The 11,648-nt window shown below is 44.9% G+C and overlaps 1 long non-coding RNA gene across 1 annotated transcript; it reads left to right on the top strand.

Annotated features, from left to right (window-relative positions):
* The first annotated feature begins 259 nt into the window (after nt 1-259).
* LOC144169480 (uncharacterized) lies at nt 260-8,132 on the top strand. Its single transcript, XR_013322452.1, has 4 exons — nt 260-356; nt 746-804; nt 2,725-2,870; nt 7,774-8,132. It is a non-coding gene; the product is annotated as an uncharacterized LOC144169480 (long non-coding RNA).
* The last annotated feature ends 3,516 nt before the right edge of the window (nt 8,133-11,648 follow it).

An 11,648-nucleotide genomic window follows, 5' to 3' on the forward strand; every position in this document is an offset into this window, starting at 1 on the left:
TGCCCATCAGCCATGAATAACGCTCAACTCGCCGGCATCCACAAGCTGTGATAGCATTGAAACATTCATATGTTATTACGGTGAGCTGAACATTGACAGCAGTGCGATCTGAAGTTGTTCCAACTGATAAGTGGAAAGGTCGAAATGTGTGCTTCCTCAGCGCGATATGATCGCATGCAAGACAATCACTTCATTGCACACGATGAAGATCGGCTGCGTTGATAACGGTACATTTACCGAGAATCTGGGTAATTTAATCCGCTCGCTCGGCCATTCCCCGATTATAAAAGCCGGTGTCTCTGAAGACACAAAGCAGTCTCACTCTTTCAGTTGCTCGGTTCACCTAACCAACAAACGTAGGTACGATTTTGACATCCCGCTTATTTGTTTCCGCAGACATTATTTCGCTACTGAGATTTCGTTGACGAAATCCCTTTGTAGTTCGCGCCACACACAGCAGCCCAAGCCGAATTCATTTGGCTCTTGCTGCAGTACTACGATACTTAAATATATATTGAAACCTATTGCATCGCAGGCATAGCATGCTTGAGATATGTAAATATAAGGCGCAACAATTAAACGGCTGCCAGTGGTATAGCATAGCTGAATTTGCTTTCAGAAATGCGCTAGAGTGATAGTTGTGTTTTTGCTACGCGCAGTAGTGATGATGAAGATGGAGCCTATGTAAAGATGGTGGTGATTAAATATTATGCTTCTCTCCGCGTTTTCTCTTCCCTCCGCTCAGAAAAATAGCAATGAAGGTCTTCCTCGTTTTCGTTCTTCTTGCCCTGTCGACTTCTGCTTGTAAGTACAAAAATCCTTCATGATGTATCGATTTTGTTTTTTCACCTAATACTACGTGCTTCAGCCGAAGCGCATGCGCGCATTTTTGTGTGGTGTGTTAACGTTTTAAACTGGGCGAAATGTTTTCAGACCAGCGAACACTTTTGTGAGTGCGTGAACGCCTACGACAATGTCCCTTAAATTGTTAGAAATATTTGTTACTTACTAGTTGACCCAGATGTGCTAAAATTTAGAGATGTGAAATTTTCATAAATACGGAACACTCTTTGATAAACTGAAAGATTTTTCCTTGCCGGTGCCTATTTGAAAGAAGACTAGAACTTTTCCCATAAACTTTTCCCAAAGCTGTACTGTCAAAACTTCAGTAAAGGGTTTTTGTTCGTGATTTCGCTGCCTGAGAATCAAAAAAGTCATTTTTGGCACTTGGGCGCACAGACTTAAAACCAACGACCTCCGTTTTCTGCGTATATGTGCATAATTCGTTTTTTGATTAAGCCTACGCAGACGCTCCCAATTTAACCTTACTAACGCTAGCATCTTTCTTATGAGCCCAATACGAGTCCCAACGTAGTAATAGAACTATAAGAGCCATTGCACTGACCCCTATGCCAAAGGTTTTATGTTGATTTAGTCATGTTTTCTTCTTGCTAGTAGTGTCCGCCGCCTTTTTGTGTAGGTCATTTACGTATTGTCGCTCATAATAAACACCCGTCCCGGACAGTTTAAACATATGGTTGAGCTTGACCGCAAGTTTATTTTGAAGATTAAGACAATAATACACCTTCTGTAAACTTCCCAAAACATAAACTAATAATCAGTGACTTTGTAACTTGGAAAATCAATAGATGCGCCTCTGAGAGTAGTATCAGCGTTTGTTTACAAGGGACACTGATTTATTCTTCAAAAATGACCATTGTTCTTATTTATTTATTTATTTATTTATTTATTTATTTATTTATTTATTTATTTATTTATTTATTTATTTATTTATTACACCTCAGAAATATCAGTGTGGCGTGTTACGTGAAGGATGGGCTGTGGTACAGGATTCTCTGGATGTGCGTTGTGAACATGATGGGTTTGGGTGGTGCGCAACGTCGCGTGTAACAGCATTCCGTCGATCTCCAACCCTGTATTATTCCAGGGGAAAAGAACAGGCTACGCAGGATAAACGGTGTTGTGGTGGTTTGGCGGGAAGAAATTCAATGTGCGAAATGATGACAGATGTGTGTGCCGTTGAATAAACAGTTCTGTGAAATAGGATTATTCTAGCGACCGTGGGTCGCAGTTTCAGGTTGAGAGGATGGGCTTGCTTCTTTTGGTTACTGACGCCTAAGGGACACGAGCAAACGGATTAAAGAAACGTAGCTCCTATGTGTTGAGGGGATTCCAATGTTCTCGATATACTACATTGGTGTTGGTCCCAGACGTCGCAAGCGTATTTAGGGTTGGGAAGAACTGATGTGCAGTATGGTAAAAGATTTACAGCATGGGAAGCGAGGCGTAATTCCCGTCTCAGGTGGCAAGAATGTTTTTTCAGTCTTTAGAAATTTTCATTACGTGGGTAAACAAGTAAGATATGGTGTTGCGCTTATAAATGAATAACTATAGGAATCAAGAGGGCATATTTTTTATCTGAAAATAAAGATGTTGAAGCCGGATAGAATCTTCTGCGATAAAAAAAAAGTACGGATATATTGTTACTGTTGTCAGTCATTAGCCAAGTAGACTATTACGTTCTAATAATAATTATATTATTACAAAAATTCTGGAGTCATCATAGCAATTATATGTAGGCAAAATATGTCAGTTTAAACGTCAACTGTACCTAAAGTCGGTACTTCAGTTACGTTGCGGTCCTCATCGACAAAACTAAAAAAAAAATTCTGTTTCTTTCCGCACCAACGCTACGACCACAAGACACGGCCACCGTGTGAGTAGATCTGCTTACTATTTTTTTCTTAAAATACATTATGCATTTTTGAGTGTAATACCCTCCTATTTATTCTTCTCTTTGCCCGCCAGCGGACCTATCGAAGGGGCACAAACTCCTGCTCTACGCAAAGGTACAAAAAACAATTTAATTTTGAAAATTAAGAGTATGCAGCTTTTAACTATGTTTAATTTAAGAAAACTTGCTTTTGGTAACTCACTCAAATCCGCTCCCACTCCGTAATACAGCTTTCAACCAAAAAATGTGGTGGTTCACTGCTCCATAGGAACCGGTAAAACACGAAATGGAAATGTGCCATCACAGGAGCAGTTGAATGTTTATTGCGCATCGATGTGAACTTGCACGTCGCTTTTTTTAATTCCTTGGTAGGACACCGTTATACTCATCAAAGTAAACACTGGACTGCACGCGCCGGAGCATTGCGTAAATCCGACTGAAACCACAGGCACTCGCAAACCATCCGTGCGAACGAAACCAATGCGTTGTCAGAGCATCGTTTGGTGAAAACACTGTCCGCTGCAGCGAAAGGAGCAGCGGACCATGTCATGAGCGCGACGTCCGCAAGTCGGCTTCTCTGCAGCTAACGCTGTGCGTCCCCCGGACACGTAGGCGCTGGCATAGAGGCGCCAACTGTCGGCGCTCATTGACATCAGGATGCACTACTTCGATTGGCCTCTCCTAGATGGCAGCAACATTTGAAAGTAAGGACAACGCCGCCTGTATAAACATTGCCTAACGCGTGAGCGAAAAATGGCCAAACAGCCACTCTCCTGTTGCTCTCTCCTACCCTTCCCCGCTCCGTAGCCTTCCAGCGTGCTTTCGTGTCCGCCAGCCAGCGCCGCTTCTCGGAAACTATGCAAAATAGTGGAAAGTTTGTTTAGCGTTCCCGAGGCGGCGCTCCTACGCCTTCTTGTTTTTCACCAGGCCTGTCTGTCTTGATCGGTCACTGATAAAACTTCCTTTGTAACGAAGCAAAATCCCTTGCGCTGCCGCAGGCTGATGCCGACTTTGCGCGCTTATCTACTCGGATCGCAGGCCCTGAAATTTTCTGAGTGGGGCATCACACCTCTATCCCCTCCGCATTTAGGTATTGTTTTGACCCCGCTGTTCACACTCCGCATCGCTACACACTTCTAAAATTGAGGACTGTACTGTAGAAGCGCCCGGACAGCGTGGTGGGATCCCAGTTGCTTATCCTTTTGTTTCCTATAATTTTCTGAAGTTTACAAGCACGTGACATTATTGGAAAGTAATCGTAGAAGTGAGCGCCTGAACAAAAAACGTGCACTCAATTTTTTCTTCTCTAAATACTCCAGAAAGAAAAATATCAGTAATATAATGGCTGCCCCATCCGAAAATGTCGTTTTTCTGTTAGCTATATGTCTACCCGACAATCAGTATGCTCTTACACTATTTTAGTCCGCCTCCGTCTTTATCTTTGGAAAAATGCAGCAAGTATGAAGCGAGCGACACGTTGAACGAGATCCCCAGTGCGCCACAGAACTAGCGCCCCGTCGCGGCTAAGATGTAAGCGAAACGGCCCTTGAAGCCCAACAGCCAAGCTGACAGACACACGTCGTAGAAGTGGGTGCAGCGTTCGCGACTCGCGAGCAGTGACGTAAGGCGAGATGTCCGCCGGCACGCGCCACATAGCGGATCAGTGCCTGAACTAAGCGTCCCTACCCTTCCTATTGAAAAGCGCGCGACGCGTCAGGCAATGTTAATACAGGCGGCGTTGGTAAGGATATGAGGCGCATTTGTCGTTCCATTGACGCGTGTGCTCATAGCGCAGTCGGGAGCGCCTTTCGTACCTCCCGTTGCGGCGAAAGAGTTCGTGGTTTGAATCCCGGCACAGCCACTTCAATCTAAGCTTTTCTGGCGATGTCATTTCCGTGACGGACATGTCGTCGTGAGATCTCGGTGGACCCCGACATAAAACACTTTCGAGTTTAAAAAAACTACGAATAAGGAGAAGCTTTTAAACATCGCGCTTCACAACGTCAGCAGTAACTTAACAAAGAGCGTTCTAAAACGAGTTATCAAACTGTACTTTAGCACTCAAGTGGCGCGATCACAAGAAACTACAGTCAACGCTACAATCGCGCAGACGTGTTCGTTGGTGGTGGATTTTTAGTGTGACCGATGGCGTCCTGTCAAAAAACTAATGCATTTCCACATAGACTGATTGGTCGACCTAAAAGCTCTGATTAGATCTCTGGACACACGATGGGTGTGTGAAAGCCGGCTGCCGTTGTGCCCGAACGGTCACATGAAAATCGCGAAGAAGGAACGGCTTTAGATAAGGTAATAGACGCATCGCTCATGAAGAGGGAGCTCGATAGTATACCTGCATTTCATAAATCACGTTGCGGTATCCATTTAGCTCGCTCGTAGATGAGTTTACTTAGTGCGCGAGAAATCGTTTCATGGTATCGTTCTTCCGTTACGATTTTTGAACTTTGAAGGTTTGGCGGTCGATTGAACGCAATTTCAGCGAAGGTTGGCCGCACTTTTACCGAAGCTTTTGACGCACTTTTGATGCAGTTCTGATGCTGGAAAGCTTTCGGGCTTCCCTCAACTTTCTGTAGGAAGCGATGGTGAAGTTCTGGCAGGTTGTCGCCGCCAATCGCACGATAACGTCCCTGTGATGTCATAACTGGCGACAGATCGGCTAGCAAGTCGCCACTGTTTCATCGGTCTTCCTCAGTGCCGTAAAAGCCGGTTAAACCGAACCGCAAGGGGCAACCATCCCTGTTGTAATAACTGTAAGTTCAAACCAAAAAAAGAAAAGAGTAGCAAAAGCCCACGTACTTCTCCTTCGTCCTCATCCTCATCGTCACTAAATGTTCCAGGTTCTGCGCTTCTGACCTGCGATACGATGCTTTCACCTGTCACCGCACCTTACGCCACTGCACTCGCGTCCGCATTGACGCGGTCGGCGAAGAGTACAGAACTAGCGAGCCTTACCTCCTCTATCCCTTCTCTTTCCGTTACGAAGGCGACGCAGCCTCGCGTGTATATAGACACCGGGTTCACTAGTACGGACGCGTATCAGAACCCGCACCGCCGGCGTGGTGGCGCGAAGTTTCAATTATCTGTGGCATAACCAATGTGCCTTCAAATTGATGTGTATTTGTTTACGTAGAATTCTATGCAGCCTCACTCGACCAAATAGTACAGTTCGAAGAAACTATAGGTTCGAAATATCTGAGTTGGAATTAACGGGCTATTGCTGTATCCCGATTATTTCATTGAAGTTCGCTTAAAAATAATTATCAATGTCCTGGCGCAAATGAGTCTTTGGAATGAATTAAAAGTTATTTTTTATGGCACCTCTAAAGCTTTAGGGTACCAAGGAGACAAATTGAAATTTTGGTCCCCTCTAAACAGTGTGACGTTACAACAACTATCCTGACACTTTAAAATCAGATAGCGTATCAATAACGCAGCTAAAAAAAAACGAAAAACGCCAGAAATCACCGCCACTCAACAAGAGGTTTTACGCGAAGGTTCTGTGACGTAACACGGACTAGTTTCTGCGACTAGCAGCAGCTCAAGGAAGCTGCCGCCATGTACCAGGTTTGTGCACTTTAAACGAAGGGGTACCTCTAGGTCTGTTTGGTAATTCCGCTTTAGTGCTAGTATAGAAATAATATTATGAATATTATGGTTTCAGCACCGCACCAATGATGTCACGGCTGACTTTGTGTGACAAAAACTCTGAAATTTTTTTTCAATATTCGTTTTCGTTTTTGTGGAGATGAACTCTTTACTAAGACTAATTGATCCAGGGAACTTTAGACAGCAAGTTTTCTAAAGTAAAAAGGGATCTATATTACTTTTTTTTTCTCCCAATGAAGCTAGATGCAAGGTTCTCAATACAAAAGGTGTCATATAATTCATGTAATAGATGCTGTTAAAAGTACTCTTTTACCTCACCAAAGAAGTCGCAATTAGTACGGACGCCCCGCGTGATACGTGCACTTGCGAAAACTGATTCCAATAAAATTGATTTGGGGCGCGTCAAGCTTTGTTTAGACGGACGGCACTTTCGTGGCCCTGCTAATAAGAGCTCTGGTCGCCAGGCCATAAACTTCCCAATTCTGCTCAGCCAAAAAGCTGGCGGGCCGTAAAACACGGCAAATAAAATTATTTGCAGGAATCATCGATGATACGTTTTTTTTGTGGGCGAAACGTTCCCAACTCCTAATGAAATGGCGGGAAGGCACTTCTCGCGCACAGTGTTTGACATTATTTCAAGCAAGATTAAGCAAAAGTCCCACATAGACTTCTGAGCTAGCTTTAGATGTTAGCAATGTGAGGCGTCTTCTCTATTCCGAAAACAGAGGAAAACAGAGAGGTATTTTTGGGGTGGCTTCCATTCCTACCCAGATAATGATCAGGATGTAGGCTAAATACTGTGGGCCTGCGCCTTTTTAGGGCCCTATTTAGTGAGACGGCACTGAAAACGGCAACAGAGATCTCTTCGCGATTCTTGTAACGAGCAATAAGCCATACCAATACACAGCGCGCAAACCTACACAAGACAAAGAAAAAAGACACACACAAGCGCTGACTTCAAACTAGCTGTAATGTAAACATGTGAATAAATGTGCCTTCGCAACTACAGAGAACGTCACATTAAATTAACAAGCGGCGTATCACAACCCCGGGGTAAGATACTCTCGAACAATTTTCTTTTGTTTTCTTGTTTTGTTCAAGAATTTTTTACCACATATTTGTGATATGGCTCTAGCTGTTTTGATTAGGCGTTTTTTGTTTTATTATACAGGCATATAAAAATACGAGTTGTTTCCAATAAAGCTGGTTGAAAGTCTGGGCTTGGGTGTGTCTTTTTTCTGTGTCTGATGAAGGTTTGCGCGATGTTTAGCGCTATGGGTTACCAACTAGCCAGAACCCTTACTCCTTGAGAGCATTAAAAACTATAATAATGCTCTAACTGAGCCAGCAAAATCTTTCTGCCTGAATAATCAACACAATGTTTTTTTTTTCAGAGGATGAGCAAGCCTTGGCTAAGGAAAGTGGGAAGACGATGGAGTATATCGGGAAGTTCCTCCAGGGAAGCCTGCCCTTGAAAACTGCGGAGGACCAAGACCGCGTTCTGAACGCCCTCGAGACGCTTAACACCGGTCTGGCTGAGGCGGGAGATGATGAATACGCCTTCTTCCTGGTGCTCCTGCAGGCCGTGCTGGCCGCTGCTGTCACATCTGGCGTGTCAGCCGGCGTGGCCACCACTATCGATCGGGCCATCAAGAAGGGCATTGCGAAGAAGCAGAAGAAGAACCTGAAGATTATTCGGAGTCACTAGACACAAAATTTACAGAGTATAGCCAAGTAAAGAGAACTCCGATAATTGTCTGTTGCGTTTCCTTGCACATATGTTTCATGAGTCCGGACAATCGAAACGGAGTACTTCGGCTACCTTATGCAATCGTCCCTACAGGGTGCAGAACCGGGCATAATTTTAGTTCTGCTTTTTATGTTCAGTCAGCCAAGTGTCAAAAAGAAAGCCGAGAAAGCGTCCGGCTATACAGAAACACGTTCGTGGGCAATCAAGTTCTCATTCAATTTAAAAATTTGACAGCTGAAATCATAAGAATTTTATTTTGAAGTCCCGCGGTGAAAGTGTCGTCGCACGCAGGGACGACCAAAAAACTCAATGTATCTAACGACAAGCAGGAAAGAGGTGGTGGAAGCACAAAAGGAGAGGGAGCGACGAGGTAGATGGGCCAAACAACGGCATTCACGCTGCTAGCGCTGCCCTTACCCCAAAATCCGAATGATTGCTCCAAGACCACGGACGTTGAAGTGGCCGAGTTCAATGTGCGCTTGCAGAGTAACTCTTGAATGACAGTTCTTTGTTGCCCTTTCACTACCCCGGCGGCAGCTACTACCGCACTGCCTGGTTCCATAGTGTAGACCCAGGCGCGAACAGGGCACATCCTTGTGCTGGGTTAGAGCTTGACCGAGCCGGATTAAGCCTTGCCGGGCCCATTTTTATGGGCAAATGCGGAGCAAATTGTTCAGTGTCAATAAGATCCCGATATCACCTGCTCCACCCCACCCGGCCCGGCCAACCTTAGACCCGAAAGGGTCCCAAGCCAGAAAACGCGGACCTCAAGCTTTGCTGCGTGACGTGCCTAATAGTGAACCAACGGGAAGTTAATTATGCCTCGCAGTTACGAGGCTACTGATTGGACAAGAGCTTGCATAAAAGCTTTCAAGCAAAATGGGTATTTGTGCCTTTCCGAATTTCGAGGGAATTCTGCTGGTCGCTGGTTAAATGGGCTGCTGGGAGCCCGGTAACCACTCTTTACCCGCCGCTTCGGTGGAGGGAAGAATCATCCTTTATTGATAAAAAAACACCAGATGGCAGGGTGATCTCCACGAACATCGTCCGCTGTTGCCGCCATCCCCGACCATCACGGCAGTAGTTCATTGCACAGCGGTGCGGTTAAACCAAACATTGGTAACGTTGCTTATACCTTTCCCAGTTTCTGGTTTGCCGCGCACTTGGTGCTGGTGTGGGAGCAATATGCTTCAAAGTGTGCAAAAGTAGGTCGTGAACACGCCCTGCCAAAATACCTCAAAAGCATTACCGCGGCTTCCACGACATTCAGCGAGAAAGAAGTGTCCCGAAGAACATTAACCTCATTGCTAACTGCGAAACGTATGTGTGAAAGCGGATATACGCTGGCTCGAATACATGAGTTAATACAGCGATCCGTGGCGGCAATGCAAGATGACGAGCGCCGTGGGAATGACGTCCAGAAGCGACAAGCGCAACAAAAATGCCACTCGAACTTTTGTCGAGACCGAGTTATGTCACGACACCCATGCACTCACTTCAGACGCTTTCATTTGAACTCCATTGTGCGTTTCGTAACACTGACAATAATGGCAGTGAAAACATCATTTAAAGCTTCTCTTTATGTCAATTCTCACATAGGCGTAGAAACCGCTATTTTGGAGATATATCCTTCATTTGCAATAGTCATCATTTTAAAAGTTTTGTGGGGAAACGTTGAACGCTATTTTTCGGTTTGAATACGCTGTAGCCTTGTGGTTTTATTCCAAGCAACGGGATAAATATCAGTGCTCTTACGTTTATTAGCACAACAAAACTCTAAGCACACCGATTAAAATCAACCAAGACACTGCGCCGGTAACAAAGTAGAAATGGGATTTTAAATTCTCACAATGTTTGCAGGCATCAAACGCAAGTCGTAGCAGCATTCGTCACGGGGCTTCTTAGAGCTCGTCAGTTGTTCACAAACAATTATTTCTGAGCCTGTGCCATTCGCTAACGGGAAGACATCAACTTGTTTGCTTGTAGTTCGTGCGTATAGGGCCCATGATGACTGATGGTTCATGATTAATAATGGTATCCCCTTTGTAACCGTGGGATGGCGTGTAATCTTACCAGATAATCTAATATGGCTAAGGTGTAGTACTGGTTTAATTCAAGCGCTGCCCTTTAAGCAAGCTCCAATCCAATTACAGGTGGTAGCGCTCCTGAGCAATATTTCCCTTTTCTCCCACCAGCATTACAATCTTCTTTTAGTCGCCTCCACAGCCTTTAAGTTAACTCCCTCTGTACCACCCTTAAATCCTAGGGCCTCAGTAAGCCGAATATTTCCCTTTTTGAATGGATACAATGACATTTGAACACCCTGTGCTGCACAGTTGCTGTTTTTTTTTTTTCCGCAGACCACGCATACCCCATCATCCGGTGTAGACTTCCCCACAAAGCTCTTAGTTCTCAAACAACCTGCCCTAGCCTCAAAAACAAATGTACTGCTCTTAGAATTATCCTAGAAATTTTCCTTTCTGGTGTTCAGTTTCTCAGCCATGTAATTTTTAGCGACGTTTTAGCTTCCATTTTTTCTCAATTTTTTTGTTTCTATCTGCCATGCTTCTTTATTGGATACCTTGGCGGTCTTCGATTCTGCAGTGTTCTTTCCATATTTCCTCGTTAACCTTCTAGCCTTCCTTAGTCACTGCGAGTCGAAGTTTTTCATGTAAAGGTATCTAAACAGTTTAGCTGTTCACCTACGTGGATCCATTGCTCTCAACCTCCGCTGAAAACATAGTTTACTCTGCGCTTTTCAAACTTTCACTCTCAGTTGCTCGAACTCCAAACGACACCCAGCCCTTATCTCCCTGAACTGCATCGCTAGTCGTTTTTCCATGTGTTCCGAAGGTCAAGCGGCCTACGAAGGTCTAGTTCACTTCAAAGCATAATAGAGCGACTTCTAATCGGAGTACTGCATTTGCAAATGTCAGACCCGGAACCTTTACTCCATTCTATATTCCTCTCACTACATTATATTTGTTATACGAAGAGAACCGTAGCGCCGTTTAGCGGGTACATCCGGAACTACAGCTGCTGCTTCTCAGGAAACTATCTCGTGATCATCAAGCGCACGACTGCACGCACTATACTGCCGTTCTCTCGCAGCGCGTCGCCATCGCCGAGCATGCCTTTGTAAATCGTATTTATACCTCCCGCGCAGATGTTATGCGGTTCGGATGAGCCACGGAACAAGGAGGACGCCAAAAGACCACGTGTAGCAAGCAGCGAGTGTTGGGCTTCTGTGGCGCAGCATCGGCATACCGCCCTCCCTGTCACATATCGCCACACTTTACTCCTCCATTTTTCTTCGCTCTTCGGTGTCGTTTTCGTTCGCTAGGTTAAAAAACCGACGAGGCCGTCAAACCACAGTAGCGGGCGCTTAAGCGTTGCGCCCAAAAATGGGGCAAGAAATGTGTTCAATTCAGGAGACAGAAAACAAATACCGAAACCGTGTCTCCTCGAGCTGTTCGAACAAATATCGAAAAGAAGGTACCAATATATGGCGCGCGAGAA

Source organism: Haemaphysalis longicornis, unplaced genomic scaffold (genome assembly GCF_048455015.1).
Source record: "Haemaphysalis longicornis isolate Haplotype H1 unplaced genomic scaffold, Haemaphysalis longicornis Haplotype H1 scaffold_2, whole genome shotgun sequence".
NCBI lineage: Eukaryota > Metazoa > Arthropoda > Arachnida > Ixodida > Ixodidae > Haemaphysalis > Haemaphysalis longicornis.